General features: G+C 34.1%; 1 long non-coding RNA gene across 12 annotated transcripts; it reads right to left on the bottom strand.

Moving 5' to 3' along the window:
* Positions 1–258: 258 nt before the first annotated feature.
* Positions 259–10,162, bottom strand: LOC114410502. 12 transcript variants are annotated; one of them, XR_003666311.1, is made up of 15 exons: positions 9,846–10,162; positions 8,509–9,783; positions 5,430–6,251; positions 5,067–5,345; positions 4,966–4,997; positions 2,913–3,291; positions 2,737–2,821; positions 2,433–2,508; positions 1,859–1,923; positions 1,702–1,746; positions 1,509–1,609; positions 1,274–1,410; positions 1,125–1,179; positions 971–1,039; positions 259–698 (listed from the first exon to the last, which is right to left on the bottom strand). It is a non-coding gene; the product is annotated as an uncharacterized LOC114410502 (long non-coding RNA). The 12 variants fall into 12 exon arrangements; XR_003666316.1 differs by lacking the exon at positions 4,966–4,997 and having other exon boundaries at positions 2,913–2,971; positions 3,045–3,291; XR_003666313.1 differs by lacking the exon at positions 4,966–4,997 and having other exon boundaries at positions 5,430–5,509; positions 5,641–6,251; positions 9,846–10,161.
* Between the last annotated feature and the right edge of the window lie 317 nt (positions 10,163–10,479).

Below are 10,479 nucleotides of genomic sequence, written 5' to 3'. Positions count from 1 at the left end.
TCAAAGTTATAGTTACCACCAAACAATTCATTCAAGAAAGTAATTAATGTTTTTCTGTAGTTTGGACTTTAAAGTTGAAAATTAAAAGATCACCAAAAATTAAAACTAGAACCAGGTATTAATTTTAAAATTTTAAATTGATACCTTTGACATAAAATAATTATTTAAATATTGAAAAAAATGAAAATAACTTTTCTGATAGTGATTCCCATGCATGTGCTTACATGTTAGTACATGTTTAAAAACAAATGAAAATTGGAGTTTAAAAAGGAAAATATTTACTTAATTTTCAAATTTAGTTAGGACGTATTAGGAGACAATCATGTAAAGGACGAGACAAGAAGGAAGTGTTGTGGGAGGAAAGAGGCAGAGCTGCAATCACCAGAGTGGAAGCGCGAAACGGTAAACCCTAAACCTTAAACCCTGAATCCTGAACCTTGAACCCTGAACCCTGAACCCTGAACACTGAACCCTGAACCCCTGAACCCTCAACCCTCAACCCTCAACCCTAAACCCTAATCTTAAATACTATAAAATTGTTGAACTGAAACAGCCAAATTACAAAATGAAAAATGCATTCACAAATTAATAGTTGAAAAAGGCATAAAGAATGACAAAATCCTTAACTCCTTGACACAGTGCTGAAAATCACGTTTTTCTAGCTTGTTTTTCTTCTGTTCCATCCGACTAGTAAGGCCCTGCATAAATGCAGCACTCATTACAGATTTACAATCAATAAGGATAAACTTATAATTAAAACATTTCAAACCCAATATATAATCCTATTACCTGTGCCATTTCATATAGTGGTTGGTAAATTGCAGCATTAATAGAGCATAGTTGTTGGAGCTCCATATGTAGTTTTCAAAGGTATGACCATATAGTTAAGCATCATTATTAGTAACAATGAAAATAAAAGCTATAATTCTTAGAGACAGTGAAAATAAAAGTTGTAAGGTTCATAACATACTATCCAAAACATCTTCTTCATTATCCACACTGCTAGCATCACGAGTAATGTCCTCCATATTGCTGCAACCTGTAAGCATGTGAGGATCATTTCATAAAAAAAAAAACACGAATAAACTATTGCCAAACTATACAAATTTTTCATTGAGCTCTACATTGGATAGCATGCAACTGATGGTTTGTGAAAGACATCCGGAATCCATATATTATCTAAAAAAATAAAATAAAGCAAGTTCAGTTTAACTGTAATTTTAGTACTGTTTCATTGACTTGGCAACTAAATAGAAAGAGAAGAGCAGCTCACTGAGCTTCGTCGAAAATAACTATGCCTACTTTAATATCCACTTCCATTGGTGCCCAAATGACTGGATTATTGATGTAGTTATATGGACAAAATACCAATTGAGCATCATTTGACATAGAACGAGCACGAACAGCAACCTGAAAGTGGAGATAGCATAAGACTTGTACTTTACAAAGCTTAGCACAAACTTTTAAACAAAAAAATAAAAACAAAGAATAACAACAAAAGGCCAAACCTTTTACCAATTGTCCAACTTTTACAAGATCTTCTATGTCATGCACCACATTGCATCCTCCTTTCTGAAGGGAAGGATGACCTTTGACTTTATGAGCATTTCTGCATAGATTGTAAGTTTGTCATTTCAGTTACTTCAGGAAGAGTGATATGAAAAATAGATAGGAAGCATGAGCAAATAAGCATACACTCACTTGAATTATGGACACCCTGTTGCCTGATCTTTCAATAATAGTTTACTGAGAACATTTTATGAAAATTATTAGTATGAAGATTGTAAGATGAGAACATTTTATCAAATGAAAAAAAGAAAGATTATCATAAAGTTTAAAATGTCAAGGTAAAAGCAACCATTCATCATAGATGTTCTCTTTGCCAATTATATTTTTAGTTGTGCAGCAGTGTTTCCGCCATGCCTAGCAAAATAAGAGAGGGAAAAATACTCAGTCAAATCCATATTACTTTACTGAAAGAAACATCTTTTTGCATATCAAAGAATGAGTACTAATAAGGCATTCTTACTTTTCAGTTTTCATTAACACCTTTGTTAAAATTAAAATCCTTATCATATAAGTTGGATGTTCATTGGTATCTCATCAGCAATGGTTTAAAATTAACATATAATATGCTTCACAAAAAAATAAAATATAGCTTATTATTTAATAGTAATTTGAAAAATAACAGCAACGGAAAATAAAAACTCAAGGTGGGGACAATACACACTTCAATTTGAAGAAGTGCTGAATAATCACATTCTCCAAAATCATACCAAACGAAATGATATTTTGCATTAGCCTCATTAATATTGGTTAAAAACACAAAGCAAAAGGTGAATTACGACTTGGGAGAATCCAAAAATGAGCAGAAAACAAATTTGAGGATAAAAAAAAATAATAGTGATATCAAAGATATAAATTCAACCTACCAACACAGCCATAGGCACCCTGTATGCAGTTTTCCGCAATTCACGAACCACTTGAGAAATTTGTGAGTGCGTTCTCCTTATACAATTGAACAAAAAATGGTCTAGTTAAGTGATGATGCCCATATTTTAATATATAGAAAGCGACCTTGAAAATCGGAAACAATCTAATCTAATCTCTACAATACTCAGCAATGCTAATTGCTTGAAACCATAATAACAAAAATTCTCAATTTTATAACCATTAATTACTTATGCAACAAAAAAAAACTGAAGCAAATTGTAACTTGATTGTAAAAACACCTACGAGGCATAATATATGGTTGGTGCTTCCTTTTTCTTCTGCTTCTTGTTGTTGATCTCAATTTACGTATGGTCGGGAATTTCTGAAACTACAAGAAGGACAATTGCTGAGGACAACAAAATCCAAAATAAAGGAAATATCGTGAATTAGAAGACATAGTTACAAGAAGAAAGTGAAACCTCCTCGGGAACAAATCCGCCACCAGAGCCAGAGGATCGGTGGTTGCCTCCGACGCGGGCTTGAGATGGTCATGTTGAGATTTAAGTGGTGCTGCCAAGCGAGAGAGGAACAAAGAAGCGAAAGGGACTTACCAGTACCGCTTGGAGACTTAAGCAACGCGTGACAATGGCCTTCTTTCTGAACTAGATTAAGGGTGGAAATCACTCTAGCCATAAACGCAAACTGAGATCCATATGGTTGGTAGGGAAACTCCACTTGCAAACCTCCGATGAGGTACACATTTTTAGGATTAGGGTTTGATGCAAAGATCTTTTTTTCTTTTCCTTTCACTTCAGATTCCACAATGCCAAATGTTATGTGTCTCTCTCTACTTGTGTGCTGTATAAATTGAGCCGGGAAATCAGGTTTCCGAATACGAGCAGGCACCCATGTTACTGGTTTATAAAACATTCACTCTTTTACTTTAAAGTTTGAGTTTTAAAGTTTGAGTTTTGTTATTTTATTAGTAATTTATATTTTTTAATATTTTAAATTTTGGAAACTTTCAATAGACCACTGAATTAAAACAAAATAAAATAATCATGTAAATTTACTTTAACCTATCAATTGTCAATGAGGGAATTACCAAATCGAATAAATGTTTCCAAGTTAGTTTTATCAAAATTACATTCATTGATATATACTAAAAATATTAGTAAAGATAGGTCTTATCAAAATTAATAATTTTTGATAAATTTTAATAATTGTACAGAGAATGTTAAAAAGAGTGTGTTACAGAGAATGTTAAAAAGAGTGTCTTATCAGTTAAGTGTAATTAATATTTATATTATTTGAAATAGTTACCAACCATTATGAATATGTTTACAAATTTTAAGATAATTCAAAAAATACTTTTTTAAAAAATATTTTTCTTACTTTACATATTTAAAGATTTTTTATAGTCAATTATAAATATAAATATATATTAAATTCATTGAAATATTGACTTTATTCATTTTTGGTAATTTTATTTTATAAATAAAATGTTAAAATATTTTTTCATCCTTCAAAAATTACTAAAGTTTGGATTTATTTTTTATAATTTTTTGTTTGTTTTCACTCTTATAAAATTATTATTTACTAGTTTTTCATCAGAAATTATGTTTAGAGTAAGAACCTGTGACATTTTTTTAATTAAAATTTTAAAATGTAATTTTCAAAGGTTAAAAATCATCATATATTATAGAAAAAATATTTAAAAATGCAAGAATCAAAATAAATTAAAGCATATATCAAGCTCAACAACAACAAAATGAATCAAAGTTTTTAAAAAAAATAAATAAAACAACCAGATTTGACATGAATTAAAAACATAATGAGATCTGAAATAAAATCCCTTAAAGAACTGAAATGGTGACACGACTGGCAAAAGAGGCACAATGCTACATGGGGGAGTGAGGGAGAAACGAACAACGAGGAGAAGAGGTTGGATTTAAGCATTTTGGGTTCAGATATAGACAAAGATGATATTTTATGGGCGGATTTGGTTCGTGATTTTTGAAGTGAATCTAGTTGGTGGTGGTGGTATTAGAGGTAGGTGATGACAACAATGAGGGAGAGAAGGAAGAGACAAATATGGAGACAAAGTCCAACTGCTTTCGGTGCTCGTCATTTAGAATCGATGTTCTTGATCAAAATGAGGTAGTGACGACGATGATGGAGTATCCACAGAGCGAGGAAGCGTGAGAGATTCTTGATGAGGATTTGAGGTTAAGTTGGATAATGGTGGATTCTTAACGAAATTGCATGCTAAACACATCGAGTGTGAGAGTGGTGTCGGTGGAGCGACGAAGAGGGGGATCAACAACAAATGTGGCCCAATTCAACATGTGTCACTTTCGGGGGTGAGATGCATGTGAGGGAAGTGAGTATGTAAATGCAGGACATGGATGGACACAACTCAACCAAGTGGACTAAGTGTGTTTTCTCTTGAAAGAATAATAAAGAAGCTTATTTGTTTCTAGCCACAAACAAGAATAGGACATGAACTGTCAAAATAGGTGGACGACTTACTGTGCGCAAAGAACATGGTTGACAAACTAAACCTGCAACATCATATAAAGATGAGTTATGACTAACTAGCTATGTGCACAAGCTACAACAAGAGTACTTACCAAAGAACTGTATCTATATGTTCCCTCGGTGACCCTCAAAACTCATCGTTTGTTCTATGTTCAAGAATCCACACCACTGCTCCAACAAAGAGGAAAAAAAATGCAGTGACACCCCACATATGTGGAGTAAATGGTCGCAAGAAAGCCCAAGCATTTGACTTCAATTTTTTTTACTGTAGCAACCACAACTAGCCCCGACTCTATGTATGGTCGAGTAAAATCCACAATCTTTGTTCGGACAGAGACAATCGCAATGTCACCTATGGCAGCATCAAAAACCTGTAGATGCAAGCACAAAAAATTGATATATAAAAACAAGATATTACTACATTATGTTTGTTCTATGCAGTGAGTATTACTTACATCAGAAGTAATCATTTTGACAAGATCACAGTAGCTTGGGTTCTTGTGTCCATCTCCAAACAGAATGAACTTGTATTGAACTGCATAGGGAAGCAATTTAAAGGCAGCTAGGAATATATCTATGCAATATCCTCGAATTGCATTGGTGCCATTTATTTGGGAGATCATATCTTAATAGCTAACTCTGTTGGGAATTCCAATTCTCAGTTACCTCCCATTATTTGGGAAAACCCATCCACGAGGCTTTTCTGTTGTATTTCCTGGCCATATGACACAGTTTAGATGTTGGCTTCAAATTGAACGATTGGCAGGCTCTGCATGAAGTTTCTCAGGGGTTATTAGAGAAAGGTCAGAGTAACTAGACCAGTAGCCGATTCTCCTATAACCTGTACCAATTACATTAAGAATGTCATATGATGGATTTAGAGGAGATCTATCTAAACCAAATTGAATAGGTCCAGTCAATCCACTTATATTAATGCACAATATGTTATCAAGTAACTGCTTCCCTCCATCAGAATCGCTCAAGGCACCGAAATTCAGAGCCTCTTCCCTCGTACAACTTAAATTTGTATTGTTAGAGAAGGACATGAAGGACATGAATCCAAAGTCTCATAGGTGAGACAACAACAGGTGCAGTTGTAGTAGCAGCAGCAGCACTATCAAGGACATGAACCAGGTTTAGAGCTTTACTCCTCATTGCCACCTGCTAAAATGATGGGGATTCTGCCTCTATCATTGTATTCCCGGATCTAATACATTCTTTGGCTTCCATGCAAATATTTAAATTTCACTACCAAACATATGTCACAAAACCAACACCTATAACCCCAAAATATAATGAACAACAATTAGCAAGCAAATGGATTAATAGACCATAATTCATTTAAAAAAAAAAGTTTAGCTATCAGCAAAACCATCAACGACTTCAAACCTTCTACATCATGTAACAAAAGCACAATGAAATCCCATCAGCAGAGATGCAGACTTTAGATTACAAGTTGTTTCACTTTATCAGCAGAGATCCCTAACGGAACTTAGTTATACAATGGGGGGAAAATTATAAAAGATTTCAACACTTCGGGTTAAAAGAATAGAATCATAACAACAAATGCATTTATTTTCTATCAAAGTTAAGTTTTTTGGTCTTTTTTCTCATCTCTGAAAATTGGGTACTTAGTTTCAAACACAAGAACCAAAATAAAAACAAATTAGTAAATTACTATAGTTTAAAAAAATTAAAAACAATCAACACTTGGCTAAAATAATTATGAAAAAAATTGTAAAATTAAAAAACATTCATTTGCTTCAAATACTTCTCAAGTTGGAGTTCAAAATAAAGAAGCCATACAAAACAAAAAAACACAAACAAACAACACTCTTTAGCATAAATATGCTTTATACCCACCATTTTCCCAAACTTTAAATGACATAAAACTCAAACAGAAAGGGGAAATAATAATAAAATACCAAAAAAAAAATTGAAACAAAACTCCTTATACATTCTATTTTGGAAACCATATCAACATCAGGGGTTGGATGTTCTTCAAAATGAAAAGATCATGATCTATCACTGTGATCCCACACTTGAGCAAGCTTCTTCCAAAGCTGGAAACTAGTAATCAGATTTCTTTTTCAGCTCAACAAAAAACTCGTTAACTTAATTGGACTCACCAAACAACAACAAAAAAAGGCAAAAAAACACTATTCTGGAAAATTCGATGCAATTTTTCTTAAAATTGGCAAGTAAGTGGAGACTGTTAAAAAGCTAAGAGGTTCCCAATTATTTTGGTTTCGTTTATCTAACATTGGCAACTTTCTCTGTCATGCACAGAAGCATGGAAAAGAACAGTGTAGCTTCGAGGGCTAGGAACCTCCATAAGAGAGAAGGATAAGGAAGAAAACTTGTATTATTTTTCTCCTGTCCTTTATTACATACTAAGCATCCCTAATGTAGAGGCACTAACCAAGGGTGCCGCTACGAAAACAGAAGGTGCTAGAATGCAAAAAGAAAATAACAGAAAAGTGGAAAATGGCGACAATGCAGTGCTGCACGATGGGAAGCAACACGCCAACAACATATTTCCTATGAACCAGTATCCTCCTGACAGCTCAGCACCTTCTAACAGATTCTGTTAAAGGGAATCCACCAAGGGTTTGTGCCCTTAGTGGTGCTTTTGCTGGTTTGTTTTGTCCCTCCCAACATTCTCCCATCAGAATTCTAAGGGTGTAAAAAATCAAAAGTAAGCTTTATTATATAAATTAACTTCAAATTACCACTTTTACTTCTAAAAACTGAATTTATTTTTGTCCAATAACAAGTTCAATTTCTCTTGATTAACTCAAATAGCTTTTACACAAATCATTTAACAATTTTCTTCAAAACTCTTTTAAAATTAAATTCCCGACCTTCTTTTCTTTCCCTACCCAAATTGATAATATTTTAATATATCTTAAGATATCTTACACATTATATTTAAATTACAACCTATTAAATTCCAATTTCTGTCATCCTCACCGAACCTCCCCTCATCTCATATCCAACTTTTAAGAAAATTCCTTAACTGATTCAAGTTGAACTAGGAAAGGAAAAGGTCAAAGAAGATTGGCCTTCCCCCACCTCTTGAGAATGATACCCAACACCGAATAAACACGGGTATAACTCAAAAGCTATTTTTTTTTTCTGATAAAAGCATCTGTCATAAATTGGATAAAGAATATTCCTAGTCTCCTTTTATTTCCTTGTTGACCGAATCGCCGTCAGTTTTTATTCATCAAAATTGTCGCACTTTTTATAGTAAAAAACTTGCATAGTAAAAGATATTTAATGTCCCATTTTCTGTTGTTAGACTGGAAGTCGAAAAAGGAAAGAGAGAAAAAAAATGTTTTGGATTTATGTTGTTTACTTTCCTCACATAGACCAATTTTCTTGTGTAGCTTAAGTAATAAAAACTGAAATTTATGAAGTACCCATAATACAAACAAAACGTAAATCTTTTTCCTACCCAGATTATTCAAATCCTGAACTCTATACCAACTGACTAAAATTGTAAACTACCATAATGTAAATGATACTTACCACTGTAACGACCCATAAGCTTGACAATATCGATACCATTCTCAGTGCTTTCTGCTTCCACATGAGCAAAGTTTATGGCTCCTTGTGCCTCTTCAACAGCAATGTCAAAACCAAATGACTTATCAAAAACATGATTAATTAGGTGACTGTTCAAAAGCAAATTATTTTTACAGTCTCAGCAAACTAGCTTCAATTGTCCAATTCAACCATGCTTCCTAGGACATCACTATCACTATCAACGAATTTTGTTCCAAGAAATCAGACAGAGCCAATCAGACATGGCTCCACTCTCATATTTAAAAATTAAAGCATCTATAATCACACCAGCCACCAACAAATTTCTTCATCACCTAACATTTTTTCTTCCTGAAGGAAAGAAGGCAAACCAGAATTGAAGCAAATACAAACAAAATCAAACAAATCGTCTCCCAATTCAAAAATAATAGATGATTAAAACAACCACATTAAACAATTCACCCTAGTGTATCACTACCATACAAAACATAAATAGAAGGGGATAGAAGTCACAGAACTTTACAATTATACAGTCTTATAGATTTTCATCCTCACATTAGTATATTAAGGAAGTACCAAAAGTAAAAGAAAAAAAAAAAATATATATATATATATAGTCAAAATTTAAGGGATATCACCATCATCAGAGACCACTACCGAATCAGTCACGACCTTAACGCCAGACAACGAAACATTGGGTTTCAGCTCTGATGGCTTCCTGATACAAGCAGAGGACAATGGTCCTTCATTTTGAGGGCAAGGGAACCTCCGTTCTACACTAAAGGTGATGAGCTGGAATTCTTCTTACCATTTAATTCATTGCAATCTTATGTAAATACATTTCGTGGGGTGATTCTGTGTAATAAAATTTACAAAGCATGATTGCAATAACGGGTTCCTAGCAGCTTTTCTAACAGAATTCTGAAACGGAAAAACAATTGTAAATAACTCCCTTAATTCTTCCCCAATAACTGTTATGCGTAATTGTCCAGATACGCAGGTCGCTTGGTACTTCTCTTGGGCCTTCCATCGTGGGTCTCGGGTCTGTCTTCATCCATAGCTTGGGCCTCAGGTATGTTCTGATCTCTGTTGCTATCACTTCCACTCTATCGCCGCCATGTTGTCTTCGCCGGAAGACATGAGTTTCTGACTAGGCAGTGAATAAGTTCAAGGAAACAAGAAAGGATATGAGAGCGGAAGATGCGGAGGGGCACCGAGCCGCCAGTGAAGAAGCGGACGGAGAGCGCCCGTACGAGAAACCTATGAATGAGGAAGAGTGTGAGTGTGAGTTGAAGAAAAATGAAAGAGGAAAAATTTCTTACCATGGATGTTCACGCTAACCAGTGACAGTTATCACGGGAACCCACAACGAGAGCCTCGTCTCCTGCGTGTGAACCTGCAACGACAAACGACGATGGCAACCAAGGTTCGGATTCGTGGATTCACGGCGTGCTGAGGGGGAAGAGCGGGTGGCGATGCTGCTGAGAACCACGGTTGGTGCAGTGAAGGGAATGACGGGGTGTTGCGTGGTGACTGGTGAGGGAGAACGAGAGATTGTTTTTAGATCCAGGTATATTGTACTAGGTCTTGTTGTTGGAGGGAGTGGCGAAAATGAAAGCGGGATTGATTTCAATTTACAAATAACAGTGAAATATTTAGATAAGTTATTTTAAAAAGCTTAATGAAATAAGTTTAAAACCATTTATGAATAAATAAATTATAATAATTTACATCTCTAGTATTTATATTAGAGTTAGACAATTATTACAACTAACATTAGTAACTATCAACTTAACTTATGGTAGTTTAATGAACTAACAAAGTTAACTATCAGTTGTTAAAAAAACAGAAAATGAATAATTCTAGTCTTTTACTCTAATAGGTGGTAAAGGGATATCCACCAATTTAAGAGTTTTATATTTTACTTTGAATTCTAGTTAATAAGACACATGTTTT

The sequence above is a fragment of the Glycine soja genome, chromosome 4 (assembly GCF_004193775.1).
Source record: "Glycine soja cultivar W05 chromosome 4, ASM419377v2, whole genome shotgun sequence".
NCBI classification, from domain to species: Eukaryota; Viridiplantae; Streptophyta; class Magnoliopsida; order Fabales; family Fabaceae; genus Glycine; species Glycine soja.
Note: the sequence above shows the minus strand (reverse complement) of the source record. Positions and strands in the feature narration are given on the sequence as shown.